The sequence below is a fragment of the Scyliorhinus torazame genome, chromosome 13, assembly GCF_047496885.1.
Source record: "Scyliorhinus torazame isolate Kashiwa2021f chromosome 13, sScyTor2.1, whole genome shotgun sequence".
Lineage (NCBI taxonomy): Eukaryota > Metazoa > Chordata > Chondrichthyes > Carcharhiniformes > Scyliorhinidae > Scyliorhinus > Scyliorhinus torazame.
In genome coordinates, this window is record NC_092719.1 from 209,543,588 (window position 1) to 209,555,737 (window position 12,150).

At 46.7% G+C, this 12,150-nt stretch overlaps 14 non-coding genes across 14 annotated transcripts; all 14 read left to right on the forward strand.

Moving 5' to 3' along the window:
• The first annotated feature begins 88 nt into the window (after positions 1-88).
• trnaf-gaa (transfer RNA phenylalanine (anticodon GAA)) lies at positions 89-161 on the forward strand. The gene has a single exon. It is a non-coding gene; the product is annotated as a tRNA-Phe (tRNA).
• A 643-nt stretch (positions 162-804) lies between these two features.
• Positions 805-877, forward strand: trnaf-gaa (transfer RNA phenylalanine (anticodon GAA)). Its single transcript has one exon. It is a non-coding gene; the product is annotated as a tRNA-Phe (tRNA).
• Positions 878-2,242: 1,365 nt separating this feature from the next.
• On the forward strand, positions 2,243-2,315 carry trnaf-gaa (transfer RNA phenylalanine (anticodon GAA)). Its single transcript has one exon. It is a non-coding gene; the product is annotated as a tRNA-Phe (tRNA).
• Positions 2,316-2,958: 643 nt separating this feature from the next.
• On the forward strand, positions 2,959-3,031 carry trnaf-gaa (transfer RNA phenylalanine (anticodon GAA)). The gene has a single exon. It is a non-coding gene; the product is annotated as a tRNA-Phe (tRNA).
• Positions 3,032-3,674: 643 nt separating this feature from the next.
• Positions 3,675-3,747, forward strand: trnaf-gaa (transfer RNA phenylalanine (anticodon GAA)). Its single transcript has one exon. It is a non-coding gene; the product is annotated as a tRNA-Phe (tRNA).
• Positions 3,748-4,408: 661 nt separating this feature from the next.
• Positions 4,409-4,481, forward strand: trnaf-gaa (transfer RNA phenylalanine (anticodon GAA)). The gene has a single exon. It is a non-coding gene; the product is annotated as a tRNA-Phe (tRNA).
• Positions 4,482-5,136: 655 nt separating this feature from the next.
• trnaf-gaa (transfer RNA phenylalanine (anticodon GAA)) lies at positions 5,137-5,209 on the forward strand. Its single transcript has one exon. It is a non-coding gene; the product is annotated as a tRNA-Phe (tRNA).
• A 661-nt stretch (positions 5,210-5,870) lies between these two features.
• trnaf-gaa (transfer RNA phenylalanine (anticodon GAA)) lies at positions 5,871-5,943 on the forward strand. The gene has a single exon. It is a non-coding gene; the product is annotated as a tRNA-Phe (tRNA).
• Positions 5,944-6,605: 662 nt separating this feature from the next.
• On the forward strand, positions 6,606-6,678 carry trnaf-gaa (transfer RNA phenylalanine (anticodon GAA)). Its single transcript has one exon. It is a non-coding gene; the product is annotated as a tRNA-Phe (tRNA).
• Positions 6,679-7,321: 643 nt separating this feature from the next.
• Positions 7,322-7,394, forward strand: trnaf-gaa (transfer RNA phenylalanine (anticodon GAA)). Its single transcript has one exon. It is a non-coding gene; the product is annotated as a tRNA-Phe (tRNA).
• Positions 7,395-8,037: 643 nt separating this feature from the next.
• On the forward strand, positions 8,038-8,110 carry trnaf-gaa (transfer RNA phenylalanine (anticodon GAA)). The gene has a single exon. It is a non-coding gene; the product is annotated as a tRNA-Phe (tRNA).
• A 643-nt stretch (positions 8,111-8,753) lies between these two features.
• On the forward strand, positions 8,754-8,826 carry trnaf-gaa (transfer RNA phenylalanine (anticodon GAA)). The gene has a single exon. It is a non-coding gene; the product is annotated as a tRNA-Phe (tRNA).
• A 1,365-nt stretch (positions 8,827-10,191) lies between these two features.
• On the forward strand, positions 10,192-10,264 carry trnaf-gaa (transfer RNA phenylalanine (anticodon GAA)). Its single transcript has one exon. It is a non-coding gene; the product is annotated as a tRNA-Phe (tRNA).
• A 661-nt stretch (positions 10,265-10,925) lies between these two features.
• Positions 10,926-10,998, forward strand: trnaf-gaa (transfer RNA phenylalanine (anticodon GAA)). Its single transcript has one exon. It is a non-coding gene; the product is annotated as a tRNA-Phe (tRNA).
• The last annotated feature ends 1,152 nt before the right edge of the window (positions 10,999-12,150 follow it).

Consider the following 12,150-nt stretch of genomic DNA (forward strand, 5'->3'; position numbering starts at 1 on the left):
TGTTCAAGAGATTGACCACACTCTGGCTGAAGAAATTGCTCGTCATCTCAGTTTTGAACGATCGTCACTTCAATTGGGTTTTTCAGCAGCCGAAATAGCTCAGTTGGGAGAGCGTTAGACTGAAGATCTAAAGGTCCCTGGTTCAATCCCGGGTTTCGGCATTGCACCGGGTGCTACATTTCCTTGCTATCTGCCAAGTTGCCCAGCCTTTTGCCTCACATTCTCATCCTTTGACTTTCAGCATGCTTAAACCATTACTTGCCTTGCCTTCTTTTCCCTGCTCAGCGTTTCTACCAACTTCACTTCTCCTTTCCACTGCAACACCCGTCCTGCAACACCACCTCAACAATCAACTTACACAAAGTGCAACAATCCAAATACCCATCACAACTGCCAAGGAAAAAGAGTCCCATTCAACGTTTAGCTATGGGATTGTTGGTGCTTTGGGCAAGGCGGAAACCTGATCAAAGGCGATGGGAAGTGCACATTTGGGGGAGAATATTGGGCATGGATCTGGCATCAGACCAAAAGACATCGCAACACATTTAGGCCATGCAGTCCATGGAGTGTGCCCTGCCATTGAATGATGGTTGATATGTGTCTCATCCTCATTTTGCTGCCTTCTCCCCATAACGCTGATCCCTGATTAAGCAAGAAGATATCTATTTGTGGCTTAAAGACACCCAGTGATTTGTTTCCACAGCTTTGGCGACAATTGTTCAAGAGATTGACCACACTCTGGCTGAAGAAATTGCTCGTCATCTCAGTTTTGAATGATCGTCACTTCAATTGGGTTTTTCAGCAGCCGAAATAGCTCAGTTGGGAGAGCGTTAGACTGAAGATCTAAAGGTCCCTGGTTCAATCCCGGGTTTCGGCATTGCACCGGGTGCTACATTTCCTTGCTATCTGCCAAGTTGCCCAGCCTTTTGCCTCACATTCTCATCCTTTGACTTTCAGCATGCTTAAACCATTACTTGCCTTGCCTTCTTTTCCCTGCTCAGCGTTTCTACCAACTTCACTTCTCCTTTCCACTGCAACACCCGTCCTGCAACACCACCTCAACAATCAACTTACACAAAGTGCAACAATCCAAATACCCATCACAACTGCCAAGGAAAAAGAGTCCCATTCAACGTTTAGCTATGGGATTGTTGGTGCTTTGGGCAAGGCGGAAACCTGATCAAAGGCGATGGGAAGTGCACATTTGGGGGAGAATATTGGGCATGGATCTGGCATCAGACCAAAGACATCGCAACACATTTAGGCCATGCAGTCCATGGAGTGTGCCCTGCCATTGAATGATGGTTGATATGTGTCTCATCCTCATTTTGCTGCCTTCTCCCCATAACGCTGATCCCTGATTAAGCAAGAAGATATCTATTTGTGGCTTAAAGACACCCAGTGATTTGTTTCCACAGCTTTGGCGACAATTGTTCAAGAGATTGACCACACTCTGGCTGAAGAAATTGCTCGTCATCTCAGTTTTCAACGATCGTCACTTCAATTGGGTTTTTCAGCAGCCGAAATAGCTCAGTTGGGAGAGCGTTAGACTGAAGATCTAAAGGTCCCGGGTTTCGGCATTGCACCGGGTGCTACATTTCCTTGCTATCTGCCAAGTTGCCCAGCCTTTTGCCTCACATTCTCATCCTTTGACTTTCAGCATGCTTAAACCATTACTTGCCTTGCCTTCTTTTCCCTGCTCAGCGTTTCTACCAACTTCACTTCTACTTTCCACTGTAACACCAGCCCTGCAACACCACCTCAACAATCAACTTACACAAAGTGCAACAATCCAAATACCCATCACAACTGCCAAGGAAAAAGAGTCCCATTCAACGTTTAGCTATGGGATTGTTGGTGCTTTGGGCAAGGCGGAAACCTGATCAAAGGCGATGGGAAGTGCACATTTGTGGGAGAATATTGGGCATGGATCTGGCATCAGACCAAAAGACATCGCAACACCCGTCCTGCAACACCACCTCAGGAGGCCATGCAGTCCATGGAGTGTGCTCTGCCATTGAATGATGGCTGATATGTGTCTCATCCTCATTTTGCTGCCTTCACCCCATAACGCTGATCCCTGATTAAGCAAGAAGATATCTATTTGTGGCTTAAAGACACCCAGTGATTTGTTTCCACAGCTTTGGCGACAATTGTTCAAGAGATTGACCACACTCTGGCTGAAGAAATTGCTCGTCATCTCAGTTTTGAACGATCGTCACTTCAATTGGGTTTTTCAGCAGCCGAAATAGCTCAGTTGGGAGAGCGTTAGACTGAAGATCTAAAGGTCCCTGGTTCAATCCCGGGTTTCGGCATTGCACCGGGTGCTACATTTCCTTGCTATCTGCCAAGTTGCCCAGCCTTTTGCCTCACATTCTCATCCTTTGACTTTCAGCATGCTTAAACCATTACTTGCCTTGCCTTCTTTTCCCTGCTCAGCGTTTCTACCAACTTCACTTCTCCTTTCCACTGTAACACCAGCCCTGCAACACCACCTCAACAATCAACTTACACAAAGTGCAACAATCCAAATACCCATCACAACTGCCAAGGAAAAAGAGTCCCATTCAACGTTTAGCTATGGGATTGTTGGTGCTTTGGGCAAGGCGGAAACCTGATCAAAGGCGATGGGAAGTGCACATTTGGGGGAGAATATTGGGCATGGATCTGGCATCAGACCAAAAGACATCGCAACACATTTCGGCCATGCAGTCCATGGAGTGTGCCCTGCCATTGAATGATGGTTGATATGTGTCTCATCCTCATTTTGCTGCCTTCTCCCCATAACGCTGATCCCTGATTAGGCAAGAAGATATCTATTTGTGGCTTAAAGACACCCAGTGATTTGTTTCCACAGCTTTGGCGACAATTGTTCAAGAGATTGACCACACTCTGGCTGAAGAAATTGCTCGTCATCTCAGTTTTCAACAATCGTCACTTCAATTAGGTTTTGCAGCAGCCGAAATAGCTCAGTTGGGCGAGCGTTAGACTGAAGATCTAAAGGTCCCTGGTTCAATCCCGAGTTTCGGCATTGCACAGGGTGCTACATTTCCTTGCTATCTGCCAAGTTGCCCAGCCTTTTGCCTCACATTCTCATCCTTTGACTTTCAGCATGCTTAAACCATTACTTGCCTTGCCTTCTTTTCCCTGCTCAGCGTTTCTACCAACTTCACTTCTCCTTTCCACTGTAACACCAGCCCTGCAACACCACCTCAACAATCAACTTACACAAAGTGCAACAATCCAAATACCCATCACAACTGCCAAGGAAAAAGAGTCCCATTCAACGTTTAGCTATGGGATTGTTGGTGCTTTGGGCAAGGCGGAAACCTGATCAAAGGCGATGGGAAGTGCACATTTGGGGGAGAATATTGGGCATGGATCTGGCATCAGACCAAAAGACATCGCAACACATTTAGGCCATGCAGTCCATGGAGTGTGCCCTGCCATTGAATGATGGTTGATATGTGTCTCATCCTCATTTTGCTGCCTTCTCCCCATAACGCTGATCCCTGATTAAGCAAGAAGATATCTATTTGTGGCTTAAAGACACCCAGTGATTTGTTTCCACAGCTTTGGCGACAATTGTTCAAGAGATTGACCACACTCTGGCTGAAGAAATTGCTCGTCATCTCAGTTTTGAACGATCGTCACTTCAATTGGGTTTTTCAGCAGCCGAAATAGCTCAGTTGGGAGAGCGTTAGACTGAAGATCTAAAGGTCCCTGGTTCAATCCCGGGTTTCGGCATTGCACCGGGTGCTACATTTCCTTGCTATCTGCCAAGTTGCCCAGCCTTTTGCCTCACATTCTCATCCTTTGACTTTCAGCATGCTTAAACCATTACTTGCCTTGCCTTCTTTTCCCTGCTCAGCGTTTCTACCAACTTCACTTCTCCTTTCCACTGCAACACCCGTCCGGCAACACCACCTCAACAATCAACTTACACAAAGTGCAACAATCCAAATACCCATCACAACTGCCAAGGAAAAAGAGTCCCATTCAACGTTTAGCTATGGGATTGTTGGTGCTTTGGGCAAGGCGGAAACCTGATCGTAGGCGGTGGGAAGTGCACATTTGGGGAGAATATTGGGCATGGATCTGGCATCAGACCAAAAGACATCGCAACACCCGTCCTGCAACACCACCTCAGGAGGCCATCCAGTCCATGGAGTGTGCTCTGCCATTGAATGATGGCTGATATGTGTCTCATCCTCATTTTGCTGCCTTCTCCCCATAACGCTGATCCCTGATTAAGCAAGAAGATATCTATTTGTGGCTTAAAGACACCCAGTGATTTGTTTCCACAGCTTTGGCGACAGTTGTTCAAGAGATTGACCACACTCTGGCTGAAGAAATTGCTCGTCATCTCAGTTTTCAACGATCGTCACTTCAATTAGGTTTTTCAGCAGCCGAAATAGCTCAGTTGGGAGAGCGTTAGACTGAAGATCTAAAGGTCCCTGGTTCAATCCTGGGTTTTGGCATTGCACTGGGTGCTACATTTCCTTGCTATCTGCCAAGTTGCCCAGCCTTTTGCCTCACATTCTCATCCTTTGACTTTCAGCATGCTTAAACCATTACTTGCCTTGCCTTCTTTTCCCTGCTCAGCGTTTCTACCAACTTCACTTCTCCTTTCCACTGTAACACCAGCCCTGCAACACCACCTCAACAATCAACTTACACAAAGTGCAACAATCCAAATACCCATCACAACTGCCAAGGAAAAAGAGTCCCATTCAACGTTTAGCTATGGGATTGTTGGTGCTTTGGGCAAGGCGGAAACCTGATCAAAGGCGATGGGAAGTGCACATTTGGGGGAGAATATTGGGCATGGATCTGGCATCAGACCAAAAGACATCGCAACACCCGTCCTGCAACACCACCTCAGGAGGCCATGCAGTCCATGGAGTGTGCCCTGCCATTGAATGATGGTTGATATGTGTCTCATCCTCATTTTGCTGCCTTCTCCCCATAACGCTGATTAAGCAAGAAGATATCTATTTGTGGCTTAAAGACACCCAGTGATTTGTTTCCACAGCTTTGGCGACAATTGTTCAAGAGATTGACCACACTCTGGCTGAAGAAATTGCTCGTCATCTCAGTTTTCAACGATCGTCACTTCAATTGGGTTTTTCAGCAGCCGAAATAGCTCAGTTGGGAGAGCGTTAGACTGAAAATCTAAAGGTCCCTGGTTCAATCCCGGGTTTCGGCACTGCACAGGGTGCTACATTTCCTTGCTATCTGCCAAGTCGCCCAGCCTTTTGCCTCACATTCTCATCCCTTGACTTTCAGCACGCTTAAACCATTACTTGCCTTGCCTTCTTTTCCCTGCTCAGCGTTTCTACCAACTTCACTTCTCCTTTCCACTGCAACACCCGTCCGGCAACACCACCTCAACAATCAACTTACACAAAGTGCAACAATCCAAATACCCATCACAACTGCCAAGGAAAAAGAGTCCCATTCAACGTTTAGCTATGGGATTGTTGGTGCTTTGGGCAAGGCGGAAACCTGATCGTAGGCGGTGGGAAGTGCACATTTGGGGAGAATATTGGGCATGGATCTGGCATCAGACCAAAAGACATCGCAACACCCGTCCTGCAACACCACCTCAGGAGGCCATCCAGTCCATGGAGTGTGCTCTGCCATTGAATGATGGCTGATATGTGTCTCATCCTCATTTTGCTGCCTTCTCCCCATAACGCTGATCTCTGATTAAGCAAGAAGATATCTATTTGTGGCTTAAAGACACCCAGTGATTTGTTTCCACAGCTTTGGCGACAGTTGTTCAAGAGATTGACCACACTCTGGCTGAAGAAATTGCTCGTCATCTCAGTTTTCAACGATCGTCACTTCAATTAGGTTTTTCAGCAGCCGAAATAGCTCAGTTGGGAGAGCGTTAGACTGAAGATCTAAAGGTCCCTGGTTCAATCCTGGGTTTTGGCATTGCACTGGGTGCTACATTTCCTTGCTATCTGCCAAGTTGCCCAGCCTTTTGCCTCACATTCTCATCCTTTGACTTTCAGCATGCTTAAACCATTACTTGCCTTGCCTTCTTTTCCCTGCTCAGCGTTTCTACCAACTTCACTTCTCCTTTCCACTGTAACACCAGCCCTGCAACACCACCTCAACAATCAACTTACACAAAGTGCAACAATCCAAATACCCATCACAACTGCCAAGGAAAAAGAGTCCCATTCAACGTTTAGCTATGGGATTGTTGGTGCTTTGGGCAAGGCGGAAACCTGATCAAAGGCGATGGGAAGTGCACATTTGGGGGAGAATATTGGGCATGGATCTGGCATCAGACCAAAAGACATCGCAACACCCGTCCTGCAACACCACCTCAGGAGGCCATCCAGTCCATGGAGTGTGCTCTGCCATTGAATGATGGCTGATATGTGTCTCATCCTCATTTTGCTGCCTTCTCCCCATAACGCTGATCCCTGATTAAGCAAGAAGATATCTATTTGTGGCTTAAAGACACCCAGTGATTTGTTTCCACAGCTTTGGCGACAGTTGTTCAAGAGATTGACCACACTCTGGCTGAAGAAATTGCTCGTCATCTCAGTTTTCAACAATCGTCACTTCAATTAGGTTTTTCAGCAGCCGAAATAGTTCAGTTGGGCGAGCGTTAGACTGAAGATCTAAAGGTCCCTGGTTCAATCCCGAGTTTCGGCATTGCACAGGGTGCTACATTTCCTTGCTATCTGCCAAGTTGCCCAGCCTTTTGCCTCACATTCTCATCCTTTGACTTTCAGCATGCTTAAACCATTACTTGCCTTGCCTTCTTTTCCCTGCTCAGCGTTTCTACCAACTTCACTTCTCCTTTCCACTGTAACACCAGCCCTGCAACACCACCTCAACAATCAACTTACACAAAGTGCAACAATCCAAATACCCATCACAACTGCCAAGGAAAAAGAGTCCCATTCAACGTTTAGCTATGGGATTGTTGGTGCTTTGGGCAAGGCGGAAACCTGATCAAAGGCGATGGGAAGTGCACATTTGGGGGAGAATATTGGGCATGGATCTGGCATCAGACCAAAAGACATCGCAACACATTTAGGCCATGCAGTCCATGGAGTGTGCCCTGCCATTGAATGATGGTTGATATGTGTCTCATCCTCATTTTGCTGCCTTCTCCCCATAACGCTGATCCCTGATTAAGCAAGAAGATATCTATTTGTGGCTTAAAGACACCCAGTGATTTGTTTCCACAGCTTTGGCGACAATTGTTCAAGAGATTGACCACACTCTGGCTGAAGAAATTGCTCGTCATCTCAGTTTTGAACGATCGTCACTTCAATTGGGTTTTTCAGCAGCCGAAATTGCTCAGTTGGGAGAGCGTTAGACTGAAGATCTAAAGGTCCCTGGTTCAATCCCGGGTTTCGGCATTGCACCGGGTGCTACATTTCCTTGCTATCTGCCAAGTTGCCCAGCCTTTTGCCTCACATTCTCATCCTTTGACTTTCAGCATGCTTAAACCATTACTTGCCTTGCCTTCTTTTCCCTGCTCAGCGTTTCTACCAACTTCACTTCTCCTTTCCACTGTAACACCAGCCCTGCAACACCACCTCAACAATCAACTTACACAAAGTGCAACAATCCAAATACCCATCACAACTGCCAAGGAAAAAGAGTCCCATTCAACGTTTAGCTATGGGATTGTTGGTGCTTTGGGCAAGGCGGAAACCTGATCAAAGGCGATGGGAAGTGCACATTTGGGGGAGAATATTGGGCATGGATCTGGCATCAGACCAAAAGACATCGCAACACATTTAGGCCATGCAGTCCATGGAGTGTGCCCTGCCATTGAATGATGGTTGATATGTGTCTCATCCTCATTTTGCTGCCTTCTCCCCATAACGCTGATCCCTGATTAAGCAAGAAGATATCTATTTGTGGCTTAAAGACACCCAGTGATTTGTTTCCACAGCTTTGGCGACAATTGTTCAAGAGATTGACCACACTCTGGCTGAAGAAATTGCTCGTCATCTCAGTTTTGAACGATCGTCACTTCAATTGGGTTTTTCAGCAGCCGAAATAGCTCAGTTGGGAGAGCGTTAGACTGAAGATCTAAAGGTCCCTGGTTCAATCCCGGGTTTCGGCATTGCACCGGGTGCTACATTTCCTTGCTATCTGCCAAGTTGCCCAGCCTTTTGCCTCACATTCTCATCCTTTGACTTTCAGCATGCTTAAACCATTACTTGCCTTGCCTTCTTTTCCCTGCTCAGCGTTTCTACCAACTTCACTTCTCCTTTCCACTGTAACACCAGCCCTGCAACACCACCTCAACAATCAACTTACACAAAGTGCAACAATCCAAATACCCATCACAACTGCCAAGGAAAAAGAGTCCCATTCAACGTTTAGCTATGGGATTGTTGGTGCTTTGGGCAAGGCGGAAACCTGATCAAAGGCGATGGGAAGTGCACATTTGGGGGAGAATATTGGGCATGGATCTGGCATCAGACCAAAAGACATCGCAACACATTTAGGCCATGCAGTCCATGGAGTGTGCCCTGCCATTGAATGATGGTTGATATGTGTCTCATCCTCATTTTGCTGCCTTCTCCCCATAACGCTGATCCCTGATTAAGCAAGAAGATATCTATTTGTGGCTTAAAGACACCCAGTGATTTGTTTCCACAGCTTTGGCGACAATTGTTCAAGAGATTGACCACACTCTGGCTGAAGAAATTGCTCGTCATCTCAGTTTTCAACGATCGTCACTTCAATTGGGTTTTTCAGCAGCTGAAATAGCTCAGTTGGGAGAGCGTTAGACTGAAGATCTAAAGGTCCCTGGTTCAATCCTGGGTTTCGGCATTGCACCGGGTGCTACATTTCCTTGCTATCTGCCAAGTTGCCCAGCCTTTTGCCTCACATTCTCATCCTTTGACTTTCAGCATGCTTAAACCATTACTTGCCTTGCCTTCTTTTCCCTGCTCAGCGTTTCTACCAACTTCACTTCTCCTTTCCACTGCAACACCCGTCCTGCAACACCACCTCAACAATCAACTTACACAAAGTGCAACAATCCAAATACCCATCACAACTGCCAAGGAAAAAGAGTCCCATTCAACGTTTAGCTATGGGATTGTTGGTGCTTTGGGCAAGGCGGAAACCTGATCAAAGGCGATGGGAAGTGCACATTTGGGGGAGAATATTGGGCATGGATCTGGCATCAGACCAAAGACATCGCAACACATTTAGGCCATGCAGTCCATGGAGTGTGCCCTGCCATTGAATGATGGTTGATATGTGTCTCATCCTCATTTTGCTGCCTTCTCCCCATAACGCTGATCCCTGATTAAGCAAGAAGATATCTATTTGTGGCTTAAAGACACCCAGTGATTTGTTTCCACAGCTTTGGCGACAATTGTTCAAGAGATTGACCACACTCTGGCTGAAGAAATTGCTCGTCATCTCAGTTTTCAACGATCGTCACTTCAATTGGGTTTTTCAGCAGCCGAAATAGCTCAGTTGGGAGAGCGTTAGACTGAAGATCTAAAGGTCCCGGGTTTCGGCATTGCACCGGGTGCTACATTTCCTTGCTATCTGCCAAGTTGCCCAGCCTTTTGCCTCACATTCTCATCCTTTGACTTTCAGCATGCTTAAACCATTACTTGCCTTGCCTTCTTTTCCCTGCTCAGCGTTTCTACCAACTTCACTTCTACTTTCCACTGTAACACCAGCCCTGCAACACCACCTCAACAATCAACTTACACAAAGTGCAACAATCCAAATACCCATCACAACTGCCAAGGAAAAAGAGTCCCATTCAACGTTTAGCTATGGGATTGTTGGTGCTTTGGGCAAGGCGGAAACCTGATCAAAGGCGATGGGAAGTGCACATTTGTGGGAGAATATTGGGCATGGATCTGGCATCAGACCAAAAGACATCGCAACACCCGTCCTGCAACACCACCTCAGGAGGCCATGCAGTCCATGGAGTGTGCTCTGCCATTGAATGATGGCTGATATGTGTCTCATCCTCATTTTGCTGCCTTCACCCCATAACGCTGATCCCTGATTAAGCAAGAAGATATCTATTTGTGGCTTAAAGACACCCAGTGATTTGTTTCCACAGCTTTGGCGACAATTGTTCAAGAGATTGACCACACTCTGGCTGAAGAAATTGCTCGTCATCTCAGTTTTGAATGATCGTCACTTCAATTGGGTTTTTCAGCAGCCGAAATAGCTCAGTTGGGAGAGCGTTAGACTGAAGATCTAATGGTCCCTGGTTCAATCCCGGGTTTCGGCATTGCACCGGGTGCTACATTTCCTTGCTATCTGCCAAGTCGCCCAGCCTTTTGCCTCACATTCTCATCCCTTGACTTTCAGCACGCTTAAACTATTACTTGCCTTGCCTTCTTTTCCCTGCTCAGCGTTTCTACCAACTTCACTTCTCCTTTCCACTGCAACACCCGTCCTGCAACACCACCTCAAAGATCAACTTACACAAAGTGCAACAATCCAAATACCCATCACAACTGCCAAGGAAAAAGAGTCCCATTCAACGTTTAGCTATGGGATTGTTGGTGCTTTGGGCAAGGCGGAAACCTGATCGTAGGCGGTGGGAAGTGCACATTTGGGGAGAATATTGGGCATGGATCTGGCATCAGACCAAAAGACATCGCAACACCCGTCCTGCAACACCACCTCAGGAGGCCATGCAGTCCATGGAGTGTGCTCTGCCATTGAATGATGGCTGATATGTGTCTCATCCTCATTTTGCTGCCTTCACCCCATAACGCTGATCCCTGATTAAGCAAGAAGATATCTATTTGTGGCTTAAAGACACCCAGTGATTTGTTTCCACAGCTTTGGCGACAATTGTTCAAGAGATTGACCACACTCTGGCTGAAGAAATTGCTCGTCATCTCAGTTTTCAACGATCGTCACTTCAATTGGGTTTTTCAGCAGCTGAAATAGCTCAGTTGGGAGAGCGTTAGACTGAAGATCTAAAGGTCCCTGGTTCAATCCCGGGTTTCGGCATTGCACCGGGTGCTACATTTCCTTGCTATCTGCCAAGTTGCCCAGCCTTTTGCCTCACATTCTCATCCTTTGACTTTCAGCATGCTTAAACCATTACTTGCCTTGCCTTCTTTTCCCTGCTCAGCGTTTCTACCAACTTCACTTCTCCTTTCCACTGCAACACCCGTCCTGCAACACCACCTCAACAATCAACTTACACAAAGTGCAACAATCCAAATACCCATCACAACTGCCAAGGAAAAAGAGTCCCATTCAACGTTTAGCTATGGGATTGTTGGTGCTTTGGGCAAGGCGGAAACCTGATCAAAGGCGATGGGAAGTGCACATTTGGGGGAGAATATTGGGCATGGATCTGGCATCAGACCAAAGACATCGCAACACATTTAGGCCATGCAGTCCATGGAGTGTGCCCTGCCATTGAATGATGGTTGATATGTGTCTCATCCTCATTTTGCTGCCTTCTCCCCATAACGCTGATCCCTGATTAAGCAAGAAGATATCTATTTGTGGCTTAAAGACACCCAGTGATTTGTTTCCACAGCTTTGGCGACAATTGTTCAAGAGATTGACCACACTCTGGCTGAAGAAATTGCTCGTCATCTCAGTTTTCAACGATCGTCACTTCAATTGGGTTTTTCAGCAGCCGAAATAGCTCAGTTGGGAGAGCGTTAGACTGAAGATCTAAAGGTCCCGGGTTTCGGCATTGCACCGGGTGCTACATTTCCTTGCTATCTGCCAAGTTGCCCAGCCTTTTGCCTCACATTCTCATCCTTTGACTTTCAGCATGCTTAAACCATTACTTGCCTTGCCTTCTTTTCCCTGCTCAGCGTTTCTACCAACTTCACTTCTCCTTTCCACTGCAACACCCGTCCTGCAACACCACCTCAACAATCAACTTACACAAAGTGCAACAATCCAAATACCCATCACAACTGCCAAGGAAAAAGAGTCCCATTCAACGTTTAGCTATGGGATTGTTGGTGCTTTGGGCAAGGCGGAAACCTGATCAAAGGCGATGGGAAGTGCACATTTGTGGGAGAATATTGGGCATGGATCTGGCATCAGACCAAAAGACATCGCAACACATTTAGGCCATGCAGTCCATGGAGTGTGCCCTGCCATTGAATGATGGTTGATATGTGTCTCATCCTC